This window comes from Sus scrofa, chromosome 6 (assembly GCF_000003025.6).
Source record: "Sus scrofa isolate TJ Tabasco breed Duroc chromosome 6, Sscrofa11.1, whole genome shotgun sequence".
In the NCBI taxonomy this organism is placed as follows: Eukaryota; Metazoa; Chordata; class Mammalia; order Artiodactyla; family Suidae; genus Sus; species Sus scrofa.
This window is the reverse complement of record NC_010448.4, coordinates 122258369-122270382: the sequence shown is the minus strand read 5'-3', so window position 1 is coordinate 122270382 and position 12014 is coordinate 122258369.

Below are 12014 nucleotides of genomic sequence, written 5' to 3'. Positions count from 1 at the left end.
GATTTTTTATCATCAATGGATGTTGGACTTTGTCGAATGCTTTCTCTACATCTATTGAGATGATCATATGGTTTTTGACTTTTCTCTTGTTAGTGTGGGTATGATGTTGATTGATTTGCATATGTTGAACAATCCTTGTGAAGCTGGGATGAATCACACCTGGTCACGGTGTACGATCTTTTTGATATGTTGTTGTATTCGGTTGGCTAAAATTTTGTTGAAAATTTTGTGTATCTATTCATCAGATAAATTGGCTGATAGTTTTCTTTTTTGGTGGTATCTTTGTCTGGTTTTCGAATTAGGGTGATGGTGTTGTCATAGGAGAATGTTTTTGGCAGTGTTCCTTCTTCAAACTTTTGAAAAAGTTTAAGGAGGATGAGTATAAGTTCTTCTTTGTGTGTTTAGTAGAATTCACCTGTGAAGCCATCTGGTCCTGGACTTTTATTTGTAGGGAGTGTTTTTATGACATATTCAATTTCATTTCTAGTGATCAGTCTGTTCAGATTATCTGTTTCTTCTTGATTCAGTTTTGGCAGGCTGTAAGTCTCTAGAAAGTTGTCCGTTTCTTCTAGGTTGTCAAATTTGTTAGCATATAATTGTTCATAGTATTCTCCCATGATTTTTTGTATTTCTGTCATATCAATCATGACTTCCTTCTTTTCATTTCTGATTTTGTTTATTTGGTTTTTTTTCTCTCCTCTTCTTGGTGAGTCTAGCCAGAGTTTTGTCAATTTTGTTTACCTTTTCAAAGAATCTAGATTTTTTATTCCAGTATGATATCTCTGCTTTTTAATTGGAATATTTGGTCCTCCTACACTTAATACTTGATTTCTTGGCCAATTTTCTCTTTTATTTTCAAATATTCTGGTATGTATATGGTTTTCAGTATCATATTTAAGAATCTTTTGCCTTGCCCTAGATTATAACTACATATTTTATAAGCACTTATTGTTTTTCCTTTACATTTTCAGTTATCTAGTTTTAATCAATTTTTTTATATGATATAACATTTATGTCAAGGTTCATTTTTTTCCTCATGGATCTCCAATTGCTGCAGTACTATTTGTTGGGAAAAGTATATTTCCTCCATTGAATTGATTGTGCACTTTCATCAAATTTCAGTTGGGCATATTCGTTTGAGTCTTTTTCTGAGTTCTCTCTTCTGTAACATTGATTAATGTGTCAATCTGTTAACCAATTCTATACAGTCCTGATTACTATAGCTATGTAATAAGGTATAGGAAATGGGTAGACTGATTCCTCTCATTTTAGTCTTCTTTTTCAAAATTAATTTAGCTGTCCTAGTTTTTTTTTTATTTTTTCTTATATATTTTTTAGAATTATCTTGCCTAAACCTACAAAAGTCTTACTAAAGTTTTGATAGGAATTGCATAAACTTGTGTATCAATTTGGGAAGAATTGGTATGTTTTCTATGTTGAATCTTCTATGACCATGGTATATCTCTACATCTATTTAGATCTTTCATTTCTTTCATGGGCATTTCTAAGTTTTCAGCATATACATCTTATCCCTGTTCTTTTTTTGATTTACATCTAAGTATTTCTCTCTTTTTTTAAGAACTGTATATGATATTGTATTATTAATTTTGATGTCCAAATATTTATCACTAGTATGTAGAAATATAATTAACTGTTGTGTGTTTTTCTTGTATCCTGTGCCTGTTATAAAGTTATAGTTCTAAAGAGTTATTTTGTTTCTTAGATTACTTGGTATTATTTATTTATTTTTTCTTTCTTTGGCCTCGTAGCCCTAGCTATTACTTGCCAGTGTCATGCTGAATAGAGAAATGATGTGACCATTCATTCCTGCTCTCATTCTGTACATTTATAAATCATAATTTTCTCTACATCCTTTGATTTGCATAATTTCTTTTGATCTAGATTCAACTTCACTTCTTTGACATTTTTTTTTTTTTTTTGTCTTTTTGTCACTTTTGGGCCGCTCCTGCAGCATATGGAGGTTCCCAAGCTAGGGGTCTAATCGGAGCTGTAGCTGCCAGCCTACGCCAGAGCCACAGCAACGCGGGATCTGAGCTGCGTCTGAGACCTACACCACAGCTCAAGGCAATGCTGGATCCTTAACCCACTGAGCAAGGGCAGGGATCGAACCCGCAACCTCATGGTTCCTAGTCAGATTCGTTAACCACTGTGCCACAATGGGAACTCCACTTCTTTGACATCTTAATCTGTTGTTCAACTCTTCAATTGGATATTACTTTTCCCTTACTGTAACTTTTAGCTTTATAGTTTTTTTTTTAGGACTTTATTGTTTTCATATTTATTCACTTATTAAGCTCTCATCTCAACCTAAGTACTTGAATGTATTTATAATGGGCATTACAAAGCATTTTTCTGGACTATCCTGGGATGAGTGTCTATCAACTGATTTTTTTTCCCCTGACTCTAAGGAGATTTTTTTCTGGTATTTTTTCCTCCTTGTTTTATGCAGTTTGTTTTGTGTTTGTGTGTGTGTTTCTCTTTATTCTTTTTCTTTTTTTTTTTTTTGGCATATCCAGGGTGTTTCATTAAATACTAGACCTTATAAATATTATATTTAGAGACTCCAGATTCTATAACATTTAGGAGCATTTATTCTTTTGGAGAGCTAATTTGGCTAGACTCACAGACTAACCATTTTTATTCCTGTGGTAAGTGATGCTGAAGTTTCAGTTTTAGCTTTTAGACTTCAGGTATTGAATTTAGCTGGGCTTTCTCTACCCTCTATTTATAAGTATAGTGAAGGGGCTGTCTAAAAATTTAGTTCCTCTTTCTCGGTGACTCCCTGTTTGATTTCCTTTTCACTTTCCAGGTACACTTTCAGTTTTGAACTTTGTCCTTTTTCTCATCAAGTCTCTAGCTTCCTGTAGGGACAGGAGGGTGTCCTCAGTTGAATTATCATATATAATTGATCTCAGCTGATATAGTTTACATGTTTCAAGTACTGACTCCCATAATTTCTGCTTATTTTTGTTCTCTATCAGGTAACGTAAATAGCTTTTATTTATTTTTAATAAAAAATGCATAGTTTTTTTTTTTTTTGTCTATTGAGTACAACATGAACTACTCTACCAATACAACAAGTAATAAAATTTTGAATTGTCTTCTTTTTTTCTTGCAAGTATCCCTCCTGGAGCTCTCTGTTCCAATATAGGCTGTGATTTGTGTTCAAAATTTCCTTCTTTCATTCACCTAAATTATCTTCTAACCAGGGATGGCAAGTCTGTCTCTCTCTACTACTCACTTTAGAAGAGGACACCCTCTTTCTAGGAGACATTTTTGAAAACTTATAAGCTTCTCCCACCAAAAAAATCTTAATTTTTTCAAGTGTTTTTACTTGAACATATAGAACATTAATTTATATTTTCAATGTTCCTTTCTGTCTCTGATTTCTTCTTAATGTTTTCTTCTTTTTAATTAATTTTTGTCCTCTTCATTTATGTTGAAGTTATTTTTCAATGTTTGATGATATTTAGATAGATGTTTTTAAGAGAAAGTTAACAAAAAAGCTGTGGAAGTCCTGTGTGGGTGGTGGCAGGAATTTTTTTACTGTGAGACTATTGGATAAGAAATTGTTCATTTTATCAGAAACCCATAAATAGTAGTGTCTGTATTTACTTCTTCAAAGAGGAAACCTTCAAATACTTGACACTGGCCAGGAGATGATAATGATGGTGGCCTGTACTCTGAGAGTCAAGTGAAAGAATAAAATGGAGCAGTTTCCATCATGGCACAGCAGAAATGAATCCAACTAGAAACCATGAGGTTGAGGGTTTTACCCCTGGCCTCACTCGGTGGGTTAAGGATCTGGCATTTCCATGAGCTCTGGTATAGGTCTCAGATATGGCTTGGATCAGGCATTTCTGTGGCTGTCCCATAGGCTAGCAGCTGTAACTCCAATTTGACCCCTAGCCTGGCAACCTTCATATGCCATGGGTTCATCCTAAAAAGCAAGAAAAAAAGGAAAAAAAGGAAAAGGAAAATGGAGATTTCATCATTCATGAAGTAGATTGTGACTTAATTGCTATGTTAATAACTATGTCATTTTTAGCATATTGTCTGATTATCAACCCAGCCTCTATACTCCAGCTTCTTAGCTTATACTGGTGATGTTTCTCATCTGTTATCATCTCTCATGTCATCTTTGTATGGTTTATGTTATTTTTAATTCATCTACTTTTTTTTATTAATCACAAAAAATCTTAAATCACTATTTTTAATTAGAAAAAGTTATTTTGAATTTAATTCAATTTTAATATCTTATTCTTATAAATTTGAATTTAAACGTTGTCATTTTTAATTAAATATTTAAGTAAACTTTAATCAAATCAAAATTTTAAAGTTGAACATGATTCAATCAAAAAACTTAGGACTTGATGGCAGTGATTGTTTTCTAATTTAATTTTAATGGAGTATAGTTGATTTATAATGTTGTATTAATTTCAGATGTACAGCAAAATGAATCAGTCATACATATAAATATAACTATTCTTTTTACATATAGGTTATTACAGACCGTTGAGTAGATTTTCTGGTGCTATACATAAGTAGGTTCTCATTAATCATTTATTTTATATAATAGTATATGTTACTATATATTTTATACAGTAGTGTGTATTACTCCCATCCTTCTAATTCTTCCCTCCTCCCAACAGTTTCACTCATGGTAACCATAGATTTATTTTGAAATCTGTGAATCTGCTTCTGGTTTTCAATAAGTTTTTTTTGGTATCATTTTTATTAGATCCCACATATAAGTGATATCATATGATATTTGTCTTTGTCATTTTTACTTCACTCTGTATAATAATCTCTAGGTCCATTCATTTTGTTGCAAATGACATTATTTCATTCTTTTTTATTCCATTGTATATATGTACCACATTTTCTTTATCCATTCCTCTGTCAATAGACATTTAGATTGCTTCCATGTCTTGGCTCTTGTAAATACTGCTGCTGTGGACAAAAGAGGTGCACATATTTCTTCAAGATATGGTTTTCTCTAGAAAAAAAACACAAGAGTGTTATTGCTGGATCATATGGTAGTGCTAAGCTTAGTTTTTTGGTTTTTTTTTAAGGAACCACCATACTGTTCTCCATAGTGGCTCCATAGTGTCTGCATCAACTTACATTCCCACCAAGAGTGTAGAGAGTTCCTTATTCTCCACACCCTCTCCTATATTTATTGTTTGTAGAAATTTTGACGATGGCCTTTCTGAGTGGTGTGAGATGATTGTAATTTTAACTTTCATTTCTTTAATAGTTAATGATACTGAATATCTTTTCATGTGTTTTTGGCCATATGTATTCTTTGAAGAAATGTCTGTTTATATCTTTGGCCCATTTTTTGATTGTTTTTTTTTCTTTTTATTTAAAGCTCCACGAGATTCCATTGCAAAGAAGCAGAATATGCATTCTTCTCAAGTGCACATGACGTATTTTTCAGGATAGATCACATCTTGCACATCTTGGGCCATAGATTAAGCCTTGGTAAATTTAAAGAAAAGTGAAATTATATCAAGCATTTTTTTCTGATCACATTGTTATGAGAGTAGAAATCAACTACAAGAAAAAAACACACACACACACACACAGAAACTCCTAGAAGTTGACAATATGATACTAAACAACCAATGAATCACTGAAGAAATCAAAAAGGAAATCAAAAAATACTTAGAGGAAAAATTACAACAAAGATATGACAATTAAAAACTTATGGGACACAACAAAAAACATTTCCTAGAGGGAAGTTTATAGCAATACAATCTTATCTCAGGAAAGAAGAAAAAAACTCAAATAAACAACCTAATCTTAAACCTAAAACCACTAGAGAAGGAAGCACAGACAAAACACAAATTTAGTAAAAAGAAAGACATCAAAACGATCAGAACAGAAATAAACAAAATAGAGACAAAGTAAACAATACAGAAGATAAATGAAATAGTTTATTGATTAAAAAGATCAACAAATTTGGTAATCCTTTAGCCAGACTCATCAAGAAAATATGGGAGAGGGCTCAAATCAATAAAGTTAGAAATGAAAAAAGAGAAGTATGACTGACATTACAGACATACAAAGGATCATAAGAGACTACTACAAACAACTATATACCACTAAAATAGACAACCTGGAAGAAATGGGTAGATTCTTACAATGATACTAACTTCCAAGACTGAACCAGGAAGTAATAGAAAATATGAATAGACCAGTCACAAGTACTGAAATTAAGATCATGATTTCTAAACTTCCAAAATACAAAAGTCCAGGACCAGATGACCTCACAGGCAAATTCTAGCAAACATTCAGAGAAGAATTAAATCCTATTCTTCCGAAACTCTTTCAAAAAATTGCAGAGGGAGTTCCCATCGTGGCACAGCAGAAATTAATCCAAATAGGAAGCATGAGGTTTCAGGTTCAATCCCTGGCCTTGCTCAGTGGGTTAAGGATCTGGCATTGCCATGAGCTCTGGTGTAGTTTGCAGATGCAGCTTGGATCTGACTTGGACACAGCTTGGATCTGTGGCTATGGTGTAGGCTGGCAGCTGTAGCTCCAATTAGATTCCTAGCTTGGGAACCTCCATATGCCACTAGTGAGGCTCTAAAAAGAAAAAAAAAATGCAGAGAAAGACTCTCAAACTCGTTCTATGAGGCCACCATCACCCTATTATAAAAACCAGACAAATATCCACAAAAAAGAAAACTACAGGCCAATACACTGATGAACACTGATCCAAAAATCCTCAATAAAATATTAGCAAACTAAATCCAACAATGCAGTAAAAATATCATACACCATGATTAAGTGGGATTTATTCCAGGAATGCAAGGTGACAGTGTTAAAGATTATTAATACTTGAAAAAATACTAAGTGGCATTCAAAAGCTTTGTTAAAGATAGCTTTGTTAAATATTATAAAATATGTGCATAATAGCTTGTATAAATAGATTTTTTTCCATTCTGCATATTTGGAAAATTCATTTTTTAATGAATTGGCTGTCTGGGCTAGGCTTTTAGAGAATGATTCTCTTTTTGTTAGCTACCTTGCATCTACAAGAAAAACTGCCAAAGTGTAGGCTTTGTCCCCACTCCTCACCTGGAATTCAAGGGAGAAAACATGATATAAGGAGACTTGCCAGAACAGGACTTCCCTGACAAATAAAAAATAGCAAGAATAAAAAGCAGTAAGAGAAAGGAATGTTTAATATCTTTAAACTCTTGGCTTCAGTGTGATATAGATGGATCCATAATTTCCTACATATCTTATAATAGGCATGTTAGGATGTTGATGCAAGGAGCAAAATGGACCTACCATATGAATGAGAGCTAGGTAGCCAGAACTGGGATATGAGTGAAAGTTTAATCTGAAAATCCTGTAGTCTGTGGGTAGGACATAACTGAGACTACACCAAAGCAGTGGAATAAGATCAGGAAGCCCTTACTTTACTGAGCAGACAGATTTGGTGTGGGCCGCAGATTTCACAGCCTGTGACACAAGCTTGTGCCCCTGCCCCACACACCTGGATGCAAACTATGGGAAGACTGGGAAAAGAAGAGGAAAATATACAAGAAATGATCACAGTTCTAAAAAAAAATAGTTTTTTAAATATTCTTCTATTTATTCATTGATTTGTTCACTGATGCATTCATTCATTCAAGAAATATGTATCTTGCATCTATAGCATAGTAGGTACCATTCTCTGTAAATGGAAGCAGACACAAGTCTACTATCTCATGGTCCTCCATCATCTGAAAGAGATTAATTAAACCAGACATAGCTTGCGTATTTATTTATTAGTTATTCTTTGGGTGACTGGGTAGGTACAATTTTAGTAAGGAGTTTAGAAAGGTTAGAAAAAAACAAGAGCTACTTTTTTTGGATAATTGTTGCATTGTTGTACCAGCTACAGTTAAGCCAGATTCCTTATTATTTATAGCATTTGAAGTCAGGTTTTGTTTTATTTATTTATTTGATACATATTTTTAAAATGTCAGTGGTGAACCCAGCACCATTCTAGTGCTAAGGACACAGTTGTGAACAATTTTATATTTGTATCCCTTTTGCCTGCTACAAGGTATATGCACAATATTTGCAAGAGAAAAAAAAAAAAAAGTAATTCTTCTTGCCCTAATGACCACATGGGATTATTGTTCAAAGCAATGAGGTAGGTGATGAGGATGGCAGGACATTCTACATCAGGACCTACCTAGGACCAGTACTTGAGATCTGCCATATCTCCTCTGACCTCTTTGTCGATCCACTCCCATTCTAGGACGTCCAAGAAAGGAAGGATTTTGAGCACTGTGCGATCCTGGGCCTCATCAGTTCCATCCATGTTATCCACATTATAGCATCCAATGTATACTTAGTTTAATTTGGATACATCATAATTATCTGAGTCTGAGTGCTTATATATGCTCATGCATAATGTGTTTTAGGAAGGATTCTTAGTTTTCGAGCTTATGTACTTCATGAGAAAAAAGTATAAAAAATATATTTATGCAACTGGATATAGATAGTTTACCTATGCTACTGAGTATAGCGACATTAAGTCAGTTACAAAAATTAGAATAAATATTGACATGCAAAACATTATAAACTGATTGAGTTTATAATGAGACTTGACCAAGTCTTTAGTAATGGTTGACTGTCCTTTTTTAATGGACCTTTGGGTAATTTGTAAATCATTAGTCACTTGAGTAAACTTTTTTCAAGACACACTATGTACATGATTTTGAAGTGCTCTAAATGCGTTAAGGAATATTTACATTTTTCTTATGATCAAATTGTGTGATAACAATTACCATAAAATTACTATTTTCCAAAAAAAAATTCTTGATTTATTTTTTTCAAAATTCTAGGGTTACCTATTGCTCCCTTAATTCTGTCATTCCTGGATTTAATAAAAAAAAATCATGTTTTCTTGATTTACTTCCTTACCTGTATCTTTTGTACTTTTTTGTCATTTCTCTTCTAATACTTTGTCTTTTCAGACTAAAGCCTTCCCCTTTAGAGTCTCTTTCAGTTTATTAAATTCACTTTTAATGGCTATTCTGAAATGGTTACCTTATCATTTTTCACTCCTCTTTTAGTCTTCTCTCTCCTTTTCTCCCTCTTCCTCCTCAAGTGTGCTTCTACCTTGAGAGAATTCGGAGGCTCTGACCATGCTGCGGTTTACATCTGTCACTAGTACTGCAGCCTCCAGCAACTTTTTATTAAAGCCAGTGATGTAGTGGGCACTTTGGCCAAAGCTGTCCACATGATGGATAGGAGCATGTCTCCGGGGGCCTTTCCCTTGCAATGAGATGAGATTGGCTGATGTTGGGAGATGAAGCCTTTCCCCTCCAGGTCAGTGCCTGCAATCCATTCCAAGTCAGAGGGGAGAGGAAGTTATTACCAGCCAGTGGCTGTTTCGTGGTCACTGGGAATTCTATGACTGGGAGAGCCTCATCCCTCTTTTCTCTCTATAGGACCACAGTTCCTATCAGCTAATACTAGTGGTCATGGTATCTGTCTCAGAGGAGATGCCCTGGGCAAAATGAACTGGAGTCAATTAACTAAATCTTGACCTGCAGTGGAAAGTGAGGCACATAATTATATTCTTTGGTTTCCCTAGTTATAAAATATCATAGCACCATTGCCTTACAGGAAGACATCCAACCATATAAACTACAGAAGCATAACATTGAACCCAGAAATAAGTAAGGATGGCCCAAGAGCAGTAAGGAAAGAGAATCACAAAGACCATGTACTTTAGTCCACATAGAGAGATGGGAAACCACTCTTTTTTAGAAAAAAAAAAATGAGCTAATAGTTCTTGAGCACCTACTACACACCAAGAAGTTGATTTCCGTTGTCTCACTCAGAGATGATAATATCAACATTACCTACTATTGACTGAATTTTTACCTGTCACAAGCATATGCAAAATGCTTTATTACATCATTTTATTCTTAAAAATGCCCTGTCTGTGATACAAGTTTTGTTGTTGTTGTCGTTTGCTTTTTAGGGCTACAACCATGACATACAGAGGTTCCCAGGCTAGGGCTCGAATCAGAGCTACAGCTTCTGGTCACAGCCACCAAAAGGCAGATTCAAGCCTATACCAGATGCTCAACCCACTGAGAAAGGCCAGGGATTGAACCATAACCACATGAGTTCCTAGTCGGCTTTGTTTCCACTGTGTTTTATAATTTTGTCTATTAGCAGATGTGCAAGTTCATTGTGAAAGAGGTTAAGAAACTTGAAGGAAAATGAGGAAAGTGAATTTGAGCAAATTGTTCAAGGCCAAAATAGACATGCTGCTCAATGCCATGCTTTTGCTACTTCACCAAAAATACAGAATGTATTAAGAACTATGAGTTGCAGGCAGGATGACCATATATGACACTTAAAGTGCTAATAAAGGGCTTGGACATCAAAAAATAAATAAAAAGTAAAAAAAAAATTAAAAAATTAAAAAAATTTTTAAAAAGGGAGAAAAAGTAGTAATGATGGTAAGGGAGGAGATGAAAGAGAGAGGAAAACCTTAATTTAGAGGTTTTTTTGGGAAGCACACATTTCCTAGGAGCATTATTCTATTAGAGCATAGTGGGATAACTTATATGCATGATGACAAATGTGAGGTGTCCAGAAATGGTTAATTTTTTAAATATCATTTCGTCAAGAAAATTATTTTAAAAATCTTCATGAAGAAAACTGTTGCACTCTAAATTGCACTAGAAATTCACATACTGGGGAATTTTAAAATAACTGTAAACTCACAAAAATTATGTTTCTAGAAAATCCAGACATTTCTTGGTTGTATGATTGACTTAACTGAGCTTACATGGAAGCGTGGACTCATTGAGAGCATAGACCACATTATTATTTTTTAATTATTTTTTTTCCTAACACAATATTGACAAAGCCACAATGGAAGGTTACCCTTAATTGACATGCTGCTAACTATAAATAGAAAGTAGTTGTACTAGAGATTATAATTTCCATTGTTCCTATAAAAATTCAGCTTACACAAAAGTGTCCATCACTGCTCCCATTATGTTGCCACTCATTCTTCAGGAAAATAATAGATACTCAGTAAATACTTGTTGAACAAATTCATTGGTAAATGGTACACATACATACTTATACTTGTCACCCTTATTACCAAGAGTTAGAAAAGATGACCAAAGTCCAGAGGGCAGATGACATGACTGTAAAAGCCCTAAACTGGGTCTCGTTAGCAATTTGGCCTCATTGGTGAAGTGAGGTCACCAAAAACAACACTGTGATCTCTTCTGTGGATGTCTGTGCCCAGAAAAGCAGGGTGCAAGTTGAAAATCAACATCATCTTGGTTTTTGGAACTTCATTGCCAATGATGGAAATATTGTTATAAATGAAATTCAGGCATTTGAGCTGAATGGACCTGTAACTTACTAAAACTATCCCATGGGTTATAAGATAAATATTCCTGAAGTTATTGCAATAATATAGTGTTATATTCAGAAGAGTTATATGATTTCATGATTGAGGTTTTAATTACTACATTTCAACAGAGTCAAGAGGAACAATGAGTTTGTTTCTAGGAAAGGAGTTGCAATGTATTCTTGACAAGGTATTTTGCAAACACTCACTTAGGTTTTTGAACATAAAGATACAGTTAAGTTCTGTGATATTCTCTTTTCTTTTGCAGTTTACAAAGTTTGATTATGTGTTCAATTCTTTAAATCTATATTCAGATAACCTTGTTTAAATTTTTAATGCTTTATTTAGGATTATAAATAATTTAAAATATAAGTTAAACAATGGAATACTACTCAGCCATAAAGAAGAACAAAATAATACCATATGCAGCAACGTGGATGGAACTAGAGACTCTCAGAACATTGTGTTTCCAAACTCCTGATTGAAAGAAAAATTTTATCTTCTTGGACTTTCTGTCCTTTCAGTGCTGTCATTCTTATCTACGTTTAACTCTTTTCATTATTTAGTAAAAATGGAACATTGGAACACTCAG